Below are 13,102 nucleotides of genomic sequence, written 5' to 3'. Positions count from 1 at the left end.
AAACCCGGCCCGTGAGCCACAAGGGCCCACGAGGTAGTTATTTGCCTATCTATAATAGAAGGCACCCCTTGGAAAACATACGTGATTTTCCATATATGCAAACACACTCTTTTGATACAACGTATTCTCTGCTTTTGCTTCGGAACGCACGCGAGTACGAAAGACATTCGAAGAACTCTCAAGCGCAAAGTGGCACTTAATCTGTGACAATACCGGGTATGTTCGTTGTGTGATATACCTGTACGATCGGTGATACAAGTTGATGGTCCTCGGGCACGTTTTCCGCATTGATCGAATTCGTTCCGAATATGTTTCGAATGTGTCGATCGGGAATTCAGTTTTCCCAACACTTACAATTCAATAATAAAAACGATTTGAAATCAATTGACAGTAACTTCGAATCAAAATCAATAAATCTCTACCTTCTCAGAAATCGAAATCCATCCTTATCAATCGTTGTCTCTCCCGCGCCCCTCTGGTCTTCTCACCTCCAGCAAATGCTGCCCAAGTCTGAACAAATACTGGAACTTGGTAAATGGGATAGACCTCGTTAACATGTCTATCGAATTATTTGCCAAGTGCACCGTCTTAATGGATGTGGTTCCCTCTGATACAATATCATAAACATAGTGGTATTTGATATCAATGTGTTTCATCCTCTTGGGATACTTTGCTTCAATTGTCGACAAAGCAATTACCAATTGCACTTTTCAATTGCGGACACAACCCGTAAAATTGAACACAAAACTTGTGAAGGACCTCCGCGGTCCACGCGAAAGAAAATAGAGAAAGTCTCGTGCGAGGATTTTTCTAGTTATTTACCTTCGGCCTTCGAGCCCAAGCTTCCCGGTCACGGGCTTCCGAACAATTTCGTCGACCATCATTGCGGGCGCACTCGTACTTCCCCTTGGACGCTGTCAATCCTTCGTCGTCCAGCTCGCACGTCTCTCCTTTACACGTTGAGAAAATTCTCTGAGCATCGTGGTGAGTAAACCGAGGCGCTCGTTGCAAAACCTTGGCAGGCGCCCGTTCACCTAATGTTAGTGTCGCCGCAACATGTCCCTCCGGGTATGTAGTCGGAGCGGTGCTGCTTCAAGTTCAACCCCGTGCTGAAATGGAACCCTCAAGTGGAAGAGTACTTCATCAAGGCTTATGGAGCCGAGCACTTCGCTCGCGTTCCCACAGCTCTAACGAAAGCTTTGAGCTCAAGTTTCTCGCTCCTTTCGTTTCCTTTTTCTCTTAGTAAGATTGTTCTTCGGAGTTCACCGTTCCAATTCCAAAGTGATAGAAAATGGGTTATCGATGCTTGAGAAGATGACTTTGCTTTGACTGCAATATATACATTTAACAAAATGTCCGGTATTCACAGTTAGGTGCCGCATTTGTTACTGTCGACACTATCTGATACTAGTTCTTTCAATTTTCTGGAGCTTGCTTTTACATTTTCATTTCCCTTGATCAGGCGCCCGCCATGCTATTCATGCATCCATGTGAATGCGCTTTAGTCGACAAGTGATGCTGTCAATGAGAAATCGCATGCCGTTACTAAGGAAGCGGGTCCTGGAGACTCCACTGACAACGTGAATTTCCAAGGAACCGATACCGACGTTGATTCTGATAAGCTTCCTCAGCAAAATGGCTCATTAACTAATGCAAGTGGAGATAAATGTTCGGAAGAACAGAGTAAGAAAGTCCTGGGGTCCTTAGGAGATTCGGTTGATCCGCGTAAAGAAGGTTTACCCGGTAATTTAATTTCTAATTGTAACATGCCTGGCTTATGCGGTCTTCATCCGAGGGTCAGGACCGCATAATATCGACTCTTGTCATGCTTTGGACAAACCTCCAAAGGAAGTCATGGTCAGTAGGGAAATGTGCGGAGGCTGTGCACTCCGGGTGCTCTGGTACTCTTTTCTGAAGTGATTAAGCATTCATGAGGGAACCATACTTGCCTATTGATTCTTGATTTGTTTGCTCATGGCGGTGTATGTTAAGGCACGCGTTCTGGGTGCTGTGGCTTGCAGTGATCATCGCTTATGTGGTTGCAGTTTCTATGGCCGTGGAGCAGCCATGTCCTAATGGTGGATGGGGTGTTAATATGAACCGTGAGACTGGGACTGCTCTTCAGGGATTTTAGACAGGCAAGTAGTACTCTTTCATTATTCAATCAACATTTTCACAGAGCTATTTTTCGATTAACTGATATTGTCGACTTGCAATTATTGTGAGAACCTATTGGATTGTCTGATGGCCTTTATGTAGACTTAAACTCGTGTTTGATAGTGGGTAGATAACTCAGAAGGGTTGCGATCTGTGAGGACAAGAGAATGAATCTCATCTACGTTGGTCACTATAGAAAAGTGTTAGCCTTGGCACATCTGATGTGTCATCTGCACATACAAAATTGGAATTTTAAGAAAATAATGAGCCCTTGTTTCTTACAAGAATCGACCTTTTATGAAATAGAATATATAGTCAAGGTCTTGACTTATTAAGAATATTGTTAAATGTAGTCTGGTACTTTTATGTTTTATCTTGTCTATCGACTATCTGCGGATTGCCTGAATTTATACTAGTAGCTTATTCTCTAGTAGTATCTGTTCATTCTAGAGCCTGATGGTCTCATAAATAGGAAGAATTTACTAAGAAATCTCGTTTCAATTTAGGTAATATCGCGAGTTCCTGCTTTTGGTTCTTTACATAGGTTACCCTACTGCTTATAATGGAAAATAGCGAGAGATAAATAAGGAAAGGGCACGTTGGGAACTGAATTTATTTCTCCATTTTTTGCATCTACTTTATTCTTCAATCTAGTCCGGTAGCGGAATAATTATTAAATTGCGATCAATTAAAAACTTTAAAGGCGTTCCCAATTTAGTTTGGTGAAATATCATAGCTAAGCATAAAGATCTTTTCAATTAGAATCAGAATTTAAGGAAAGGCGTATGGACAGTGCATCTGCAGTCATCTGCATCGTACGTTTTCTGTCATAGTGTTCTCTTTCGCAAACGGGCCCGCTACTTTGTACAAAAACTGCTTTATATTACATGTGCTATCGAGGGGGTCACGTGTTAAACATATGGTCTTTCACGTAGAAAAGATATCCTGTTATGAGGAAGCTGCGATTTCATATTCAAGTATCCTGTTATTGATTTAAATAGTGAAATCTCTGTCACCTGATAGGGAGCAGTGCATGTTGTGTCTTTCTCTTTGCATGGACTGAGTATCCTTTTCGAACTTGTGATTATCTGATTTTGCTATCTCTGAAAATGCTAGTCATACCCTCATTTAAAATTGCAGATCCTTTTCATAATGAAAGAAATGGCATGTATATTGGCCAAGGAATAGCGATGATGTCAAAGGCAGGCATCTTCCGTGCCTCTGAAGGAGTAGCTGTTGATATGAAAAATCGAGTGTACAGATTATCTTCTTTTGATGGTACCCTTCAATTCTCCTCCTTGGGGAGATGACACTAATGTACATATTCCGTGTACATTGCTTCAGAAGGATGGCATTTTGTTTCTTCCTTTTCGATAAGTTGCTTTTCACAAGATTGCTTTGACACTTGCATCCTTTTTCAGTTATTTTAAGTTGACTAAGTCCAGTAATCTGCTAAAAAATCTCGTGACCACTTTTCAACCGAAACCTATGATTCCAACTATTGTTTGCCTCTATTTCTGTTATTTGCGCTGGGATTAGATAAGATCTTTAAAATTCCTTTCCTTGAGACAACAATTTTGTCAATTATGTTGCTTCGGTGGGACAAGTCTTCAAGAAAGCTTCTTGGCCTTTTATGCGTCGAGGGCTTAATTATCTACTTCCTGAATAAATAAGCTGTAATAATTGATATTGGGGGCTGATGGATCAAGATACAGCAAATTGACAAATGGTGGTGCCATGGAGGATTATGCAATGAATGCCTGATTTTGGAAGCATTCTTCTTTGCATGATTTACACCAAATGCGTAATTATATATTATTTTAGAAAAAGATATTTCATGTGGTGGCATGGTTTCTCTTACCTACAATATTTCATTCTTGTCATCAAAACCGGAATCAACGCTTGTATGTAATTATCTACCCGACAAACAAGGGTTTATTTCTCAACTTTCAGGAGCAAATCAACTATTATCTTGGAGACATCTGATCTCGCTTGACGGACTTAATTTCTTCACGTAGCTCATGGTTCTGGACGTTGCGTTCATAAAGCTCGAAAAACTCCTTTAACTTCTTCATTTTTTGGTCTCCAGATGTGCTCCAGGGGGAGATATTTCTTCAAAACCTGCCAAGTATCGTCACCGCCCATGCCCTAGGTAACTTCATTTTCCACAAGCTACTTTGCATCTATAAAAACGGACGAGTTAAAGATCAGGAGGTAGTGCTACATGATTGGCATGATTTTGTTTCAAGGATTCTTGTTTTACCGTGGACACGCATCTGAAGTATTGTAGCTTTTAGATCCTCAAAAGGGTGACAGGATTCTAGATACTGGGAGGAAAAACCACGGCAATTGCAATTGTTACGAAAGATGAAGGAGAGATTGTTGCAGCTGATAGGTCTCATAATAAGGTAGGAATTCTTCCTGCTAATCTGCCTTCATGATGCATTTGAAAGCGTATTAGAGTTTTCCTCCACCTAAAAATGTCCAGTAAGAGAAGATAGCTAGAGAAGACGAAAGGCTTTATTCCGGAGCATTTCCTCTCATAAGACTGTATGTAGCACCCTCGAATTTGACTTAATTGGTAAGCAATAGAACAAGAGTGGAGTCTTCTTGCACTGAAGAAAGTATGCGCCTTTGTAGATTGGGAATCATGCGAGACCACCATGAATTCATTTAAAAGCTTAATTTGGTAGATGACGGCATGTTTTAATCGTTACTACTTAATGTTGTTACACTCCACAGTTAGACTAAGAAGTTTAAGACTAGTGGACAATAGCTATGGATGGAGAGGCAAATGAGGGGCATGAATATTTGAATAAGTTAAAATAAAACCGGAATTCTTGCAGTTGTAGTAAACGGAAAACTCCTGAATTACGTCACATGACTAGACAAATATAATCAAAGTGCAATGTGCGAGAGATTTTACGGGTCAGTAACTTCAATCTTGACTAATCATGATTCATGTTCAATGTAACAGCCCGAATTTCGATGTAATTCCGGGATCAATAAAATGGATAATATTTCGCATTTCACTTTAGTAAGTCTCGCCCAGAGCTGATCACTCTTGGGATGCTAACCAATGGGGAATGGCTAACTGGGAAAAAAAAAACGGTACGTGGACTAGGGACCCGACCGTGAGCGGTCACCGATCACGAGAAATGATGAGAGAATATTATGAACCAATGTGGATCGATCTTAGGAAAGGTGACGGATTTGGTTTGGCTAAGGCCAACGATGTACAATCGGATCGCAGGTGATTCTGCATGACCGAGAGTGCACGTGGCCAACCAGTCCTAAACTTAAACCGGACGATCGTGACCTCTGGGATTGGTGATAATTTCTCATTCTCTCAATGATCAGGACCGTCATGACTCGGATAACCCTAAGTCGATACGCGTAACCTCTAGACAGCCGTCCGTTAGTGAGAGACCCTGAAATTGGAAATCGAGCGAGTTTTGGTCACGAAACTGGACCCGGACTTTGATACCGATTTTCGAAGGCTTGCACGACTATTGTCACGATTCTGACGTCATATTATATTGGCCACATACGTTTGGAGTTAGTCTGGTCGAAAAAGGGAATTTCGACCCGGAAATCAAAAATTACGATTTTGCCCCTCTGGGTGCCGATGTTGATTTTTGTGCCCGTATGAGGTTATTTTCCGCGGCCAAGGTCATTTTGGGGTGGCCACGCACATTTAGAGTGGTTTCGGTCAAAAATTGAAATTTTGGCTCGGAAGTAAAAAATAATATTATTTTATTCCTGAAACTTTGCAGTCGATTTTCGAGGGCTTAAAGGGCTGTTTTCGCGATTCCGACACCACATTATGTTGGCAACGCACATGGAGGGTTGGTACGGGCGAAAAATGAAACTTCGCCCCGGGACCGGAAAAATGACGGTTTTGCCCCTGGGCTATTTTTGGTTCCGAATTTTGGGGGATTACTTAAGGAAATTAATTAAAATTGGGCTTATCCTAATTATTGCAGCAAAGGACCAAAATGCCCTTGAATTATTGGATAAGATTTAATGGTGGCCATTGGATGAGGGGCAAAATGGTCATTTTGGGCTAGATTTGTGACACTTGGCACCCTAGACCCTAAAATTTGACCAAATTACATCTGTTTCTCTCTCTCCTCACCCTCACTCTCGGCCAGATCTCTCTCTCTCTTCCCGATCACTCTCTTTCTCTCATCTTCTCTCTCGGCTAGGCCTTGCCGGAGCAAGCCGCCGACCACCGGAGCGCCGCCGCCGACCACCGTGCCTCCCCGTTGACCACCTCAGTCCCCAGCTTCAGCCTTGCCCCTGTCCGACCCCTTTCTCTCTCTCCCTTTCTCTCTCTTTCTCTTCCTTTTTCTCTCCCGGGTTAGCGCCGCCGCCGCGCCGGAGCTCGTACGACCGAGCTGCTGCCACTATGACGTCCCCGACGTCCCGTACGTCACTGTTCACCACCGTCCGTACGGTGTCCGTACGAGGTGTCCGTATGTCGCCGTCCGTACGCCACCGTCCGTACGCCGCCGTCCGTACGCCGTCGCCGGGAACGCCGCCGCCGGTTTCACTGTTCACCAGTGATCGACCGCCGTTCCTCGTCGTCGTGACCTTAGATTAGGTGAGCAAAATTCCTAAATCCGGATTAGGACTGATAGTGCATTTTTCTCGACTGGTTTAGGAATACTAGTACATGCTGAGAGGAATTAGTGTACCGATTGGTAGGAATTATTATCGGGAAAAATATAGTGGATCAATGAGAATTTATTGGGGAGAGTAATTGGATTGATTGGCCAATTCATGAGCCCATTGGTGGAATTGTCGGGTATGTCGGGGTTGACTGATTGTATGTAATTCATGCTTAATTGTGATTGATTGAGTACTGCTATGTCGCATGTGGTGTGGCTGATTTTTGTGGAGTGCGACTGGCCACTGTTTGACTTGTAATTAATTATTGAATTGTGAATCGCACATCGGGCCACATGGTATTAATTGGGCCAATTGAGCACGTGTTGTGATATTGAGTGTTTGAATTTCATTGGTGCTCATGGTGCATTGCATTGCATAACATGGACACGCATTATATATGCCTAGTCTGAGGCATGTGGGGAAATTGTGCGAGAATGCGTGCCTGCCATGAGTGTGTGATCACCTAAAATACCCTGAAGCGTCTTACGCTGGGTTCGGATAATAATGAGTTGCGTGATCACCTAAAGACCTTCGGGTCGTGACCTTCGGATCGATACCGTCCTCATGTACTTTGAAGCAGGACGATGCCCGGTACGTCCGGAAGACGACCATCCTCATGCACTTTGAAGCAGGCTCTGGTTCGTAAGGAGATCAGTGTTGCACCTCATGCACTTTGAAGCAGGCTAGAGACACTGGGCCAGATCGGTTGCTGCGCCTCATGCACTTTGAAGCAGGCTAGACGCACCGGGCCGTGAATATTGTTGACTCGAGTCGTCGTAATAAATAATAAATTGGGCGATTGCCAGTGTGGGCCAGTGGGCCGGGAAATGCACGTGACCTGTCGACGGCATTTGCATGCATGAACATGCATGGACTGGCATGCGAGTGTGTGAGACTCGGTGCATGAGCATGTGATTGACGTACGTGTGGTAATGTGTGCCACGTACGTGCCGTGATTATTATATATTGAACTGCCTAACCTGCAGGGTCAGAGAATTATTTGATTGTTGTTGTATTATGGTTTCAAATATTTATTTCCGGTCAGGAGATTGCATGCTAGCCTAGCCTAGGTTTAGGGGTTGAACTCATTGAGATTCGTCTCACGGTTGTGTAAACCGAAACTTTTCAGACCCCCAGCCGTAAGGATGCTGAACCCGCTGCTTTTTGGAATACCTGTACAGATACACCAGTATACCAGTACCTACCCCGCAGGAAATGGGGAATCATACGTAAGATACCGGTCTGTGGTGTTTATAAATGTGGGAGAGTACTTTCATCAGACCCAGGAGTACGTGGCATGGTGCTTACGAGATGCAGACGGAAACCTAGGGCAACCCCTTAGGACTTTTGATGTGCCGGTCGACCAAGATGGATTGATGATTCCACGAATGGCTGATGGTGAGATAGTCAATCCTCAGGAGATGTATGACGTAGACGGCATGGATGAGCCCATGCATGGGGAGCCTCAAGTAATCGCCGAAGTTCCTGATCAGCTCGATGACGAGGAAGAGGAACTCGAAGACATGGACATAGATGATGAGGAAGAAATTGGAGAGGTCGCCGAGGTAGGGTCCGATGTGGAGATAGGAGCTGAGGAAGATGACGAGTTAGGTCTTTATCTGGACCCAGAGTTAGAGCTAGATTCGGAGGACGAGAGGATCGCAGCCGAGGATGAGCGAGCACAAGCCATGGATTCGGAGGAGTCTTCAGAGGAACCATCGGGCGATTCATTAGAGTCCTCAAACCCTGACTAGGAGCCCTAAAGCAGGCCGGTACCCTGGGAAGCGAAGACCGTCTCTTTTGAATAGCGTTTATACCCTAGTTAGCCTAACCACCAGTGCCACTTACCATTTTTAATATAGTGGCAGTTGACTGCTGTAGGTTTTTGGAGTTGTTCAAAAGGATAGTGTAAAAAGGGTTTTTACTATAAGAGTACAAGTGTATATTCTTGTTTGACGGCTGTTCTACCTTGGTCTCACGTGTGTTGTTTTGTACGGGTGTATATATATATACGTTGTTTCTGTAACAGCCCGAATTTCGACGTAATTCCGGGATCAATAAAATTGACAGTATTTCGCATTTCATTTTAGTAAGTCTCGCCCAGAGCTGATCACTCTCGGGATACTAACCAATGGGGTATGGCTAACTAGGAAACGGTACGTGGACTAGGGACTCGATAGTGAACGGGACACCGATTTCGAGATACGATGAGTGAATATTTTGGGCCAACGTGGGCCGATCTTAGAAAAGGTGATGGATTTGGTTTGGCCAAGGCCAACGATGTACAATCGGATCGCAGGTGATTCTGCAAGACCGAAAGTGCACGTGGCCAACCAGTTCTGAACCTGAACCTAACGATCGTGATCTTTGGAACTAATGATAATTTCTCATTCTCTCAATGATCGGGACCGTCGTAATTCGAATAACCCTAGGTCGATACGCGTATGTCCTAAATGCCGCCTTAGCCGAGACTCAAATTGAAACTCGAGCGAGTTTTGATCACGAAATTGGGCCCGGATTTCGATGTCGATTTTCGAAGGCTTAAGAGACTATTTTTGGGAATCTGACGTCATATTACGCTGGCCACACACGTTGGGAGTTAGTACGAGTAAAAAGTGGAATTTCGGTCCGGGGGTGAAAAATTACGGTTTTGCCCCTGTGGGCACCGAGGCTGGATTCGGAGGCCGTTTGAGGTTATTTTTCGCGGCTGTTGACACCTAAATTTTGACTAACCATTTAGTGATTAATTGCACAGAAAATTAGGGATTAAATTTTAGTCCCTAACAAAAATATTAAAGTTAAATTACATAGCATTTAGTTTTAAGAACATTTATTAAGTAGTTGCATTTGTATCGGATTGGTGGCGGATGGGCTTCACAAAATTTAATTGAACTGAGTTAATGGACTCAAGTACAGAGGTTCGAACCCAATGGAATTAACTGATCAAGCCCGTGTGAATTAAAGATTCGCCCAACTCATTATTCCCTCAAGTGGTCAAGATTGACATATGCGTTGGGCGTGTGGCACATTGGATTAGGAAATATTGAGAAAATATCATGAAAATCTTTGGCTCAAGAAACAATTGGAAAGCAAAGCGTTATCGAGCAAAGAATAAAAGAAAATATTTGATCGAGCTGTGTCAGCGGACAAAGGGAGGCAAGAAAAGATTTTTAGCATATAATAAATATTGAATGAGAGGTAATGTTGCACGGGACATGTAGTTGATCTTGAGCAATATATCTTTCTCGACAAATGTTTGTTATACACGAAGAAGAAAGTCGATGGGTGGCTTTTCATATATTCGTATTTCCTCTTTGAAGAACACAGGAAAGAAGCAAAGGGAATTTGGTCAGCATGGGGCATATATTCTGCGCAATATATTAGACACTATCAAGAGGCCCTTACGTCTTCGGTGGCGTGAACAGAAAGAAAAAAGGTCACAACAAAGGGAAAGAATTGAAATGTAATATATTCTAAATAATCATAAGAGGAAAGCAGATTTATTCTCTTTCCTCGAAAACCTAGGACCTCCCTACCTATAAAAGGGTCACACATAGACAAGAGCAGGGGAGCTCGAGAATTCTCGAATAATCTTCGAAAGATGCGAGTGATACACGTGAGTGAGAGTGAGAGAAGGTCGGGTCGTGCCACTCCTTGCCGCACTAACCGGCGCCACCGCATCGCCACCCGAGCCCGCTCATCACTCAAGAACGCCGAGCGCAAAAACCCATTGATCGCCAAGCCGCCGCCGCCCCGTGAAGCTCGAAGGCCGCCGTTGTCGCTGCCCGACGCCACCAACCGCTACGCCCATACCTGTGGTCGTGGAGTCATTGCGGACCGCCATCGCTGCTGCCGCCATGACGCCGCCACCCCACCGCCGCTCTTCTCCGACGCCGGTTGCTGTTGTTACTACCCCGCATCGTGCTCGCCGCCCGACCGACGACGACGTGCCGGTCACTACCGCTATTCCCGCTCGTGTAGTCGCCGCCCCCGCTGCTCACGACCAACACTTCCGTGACCTTCATCAACTCGCTGCTTCCCGACGAGTTCGTGGCCGAAAATCTTGACGCCATTCAGCCGCATTGATCAAGCACCAAACCTTGCCGCCTCAACTCAAACAAATTCTGTGCGCGAGTCTTGAAATCTGGTCTCCGTAGCACCAAGAAGTTCGTCGGCGACAATTGGAGGCCTTGAAGTTCCTTTGGTGTGTCGTCCAAAGAACTAGCCCATGCAAGATTATTTTTTGCAGGTTATCCACGTTCCACCACCTTCTTGCTTTGTTGACCAAGAAAGTCAGCGAACCAAATTCCGAGTCACACTGTGAGCTACCGTCCGCCGATCCCGAGACGTTCAAACTTGGAAAGCAAATATTCGAATTAGGTAAAAAGCTCATATAATTTGACTTTCGAGTATATTGTTTCCTTATTTGAAACATTGCAATCTTTGAATGATATCACCGTATCCATTACGTCCCCGAGTAAACTTTAAATTAGGAATTATTTCCTAATTTCACAACGTGCATATGATTGACAGTCCGATTTCATGCCCGAAATATGACTCGCGATCGCACGGAAAATCGCTCGATCCGATCTCCCGCCCGAGATATGATTCGCGTTTGTGTGAAAATTGGTCAATCCGATCCTCATGCCCGGGATACGATTCGTCAATTTATTGTTTCTAAATTTAAACGGATATCGGTAATATTTCTTGTGCGAGATGGTGTCGTGTTGATTCGATTTCTATCTTTGTTTGATTTGAATTGATCTTGTTTTTCTCAAAAAAAAATCCCAAAAGAATGAGTTGCTTTAGGATAGAATATGATAGATTGCATTCTTAATTTGAGTAATTTTAATTTCGAATTTTAATACCAAAAAGAAGACACTTTAGGATAGATTAAATTATTATTTTTTTAGAATAGGTTGCATGTTAATTTAGGCAATTTTTTTATTCCGAATTTCATTGAAAAATACCAAAAATAAATTATTTGTCCGTCATTAGAATTAGGTCACGCGTCGCATGACATATAGTTTGCATGCTAGGTTGCATTAATCGCATGTCATTTTTGCACGTCATTGCATATAGGTTAGTTTGCATTTTAATAAAGCGCAAACCCTAATGAACATCTTAAGTGCCTTGCTTTGTTAATTAGAAATCATATTAGGATTGCCTGTGTGATTTTTACTAACAATGCAGATGCTTGCGTGGCTTTAAGGTACGTTATCCTGCTATTTATTTACCGCTTTCTTGGGTGTTACTTTGGTGGTTTGCGCACCCGCATGATCACCTCACATGCTAGTGACCGAGTTAAAATGAATCCAAACTGCCCGCAAAACATTTTTTGAAAAGAAAAGGTACCGAAAGGGCGTTAGACTAGATCTAGCGTAACCAAGTCCCCGAGCTTAGAATCTCTGGTTCGTAGGAATAAAACATATCTCCCTATGTTTTATTTAGGTTTCTAATCGACCTACCATAAATAGATTAGTGGCGACTCCAAGTACGAAAACTTTTGCATGTTAAAAACTTAAACCCTAAGTTGCGAATTGGTAGGGCTTGGGAGGGTCCGAGTTAGGCTTAGTCTTAATAATCCATTAGCCTCGAGAGAAATTTTAGGTCGCGACACTGGCGACTCACTGACCGAGTTAAAACTCTTAGTGGACTTAGGCCAGTTTTTCTTTTCAAAAAATATTTTTGTTTGGCAATGAGGATCCCAGTACGTCCCTAACATTTTAAGGTGTTAAATGTTTTTGCAGAATGGGAGTTATAAGGGGTGGAGTGTTTGTTAACCATTTTCTGCAGGGGAGGTGTTGAGATTGGATGTTTCAATTTTGATATTGAAGCTGCTTGCATATGAACCGTTGTGCATGCCTATGCATCTTCACTACACTCTAGCACACACAACCCGTCGCCGGACCCGGGCCGCATAGGATCACCTAGGATGGTATTGAGATGGATACCACTCCGACCGTCCGCCCGCGGTACGAGTTGCCCATCTCAATCCCGATATTTCTTTCTTGATGTCAAAGAGATTACCACCCCGGTCCGCATGCCCGCGACATGGGTCGGCTCTTTGATGATGCCGGAGTTACGAGGACCCGACTTAGTCCGCATGCCCGCGGCTAGTCCGAGCATCTTCGTGGCTCCACTTTGTTAAGCCTTCTAGAGTAGAAATCGAGCCACGTAGCATGCGTATGTCTATGTGATTGCCACCCGGTTATTGGTAAAGTAAGTCCTTTAAACTTTTTCTTCGCAATTTATTTACTTTATCGTATTA

The 13,102-nt window shown here is 43.7% G+C and overlaps 1 pseudogene; it reads left to right on the top strand.

Moving 5' to 3' along the window:
- Positions 1 to 1,767: 1,767 nt before the first annotated feature.
- LOC115667025 (rRNA (cytosine-C(5))-methyltransferase NOP2C-like) overlaps positions 1,768 to 13,102 on the top strand; it is a 28,929-nt pseudogene continuing 17,594 nt past the window's right edge.

Source organism: Syzygium oleosum, unplaced genomic scaffold (assembly GCF_021117445.2).
Source record: "Syzygium oleosum isolate NSW1041296 unplaced genomic scaffold, Sole_v2.1 Sole_v2.10, whole genome shotgun sequence".
NCBI classification, from domain to species: domain Eukaryota; kingdom Viridiplantae; phylum Streptophyta; class Magnoliopsida; order Myrtales; family Myrtaceae; genus Syzygium; species Syzygium oleosum.
The sequence above is the reverse complement of the archived record's forward strand: the minus strand, read 5'-3'. Positions and strand labels throughout refer to the sequence as shown.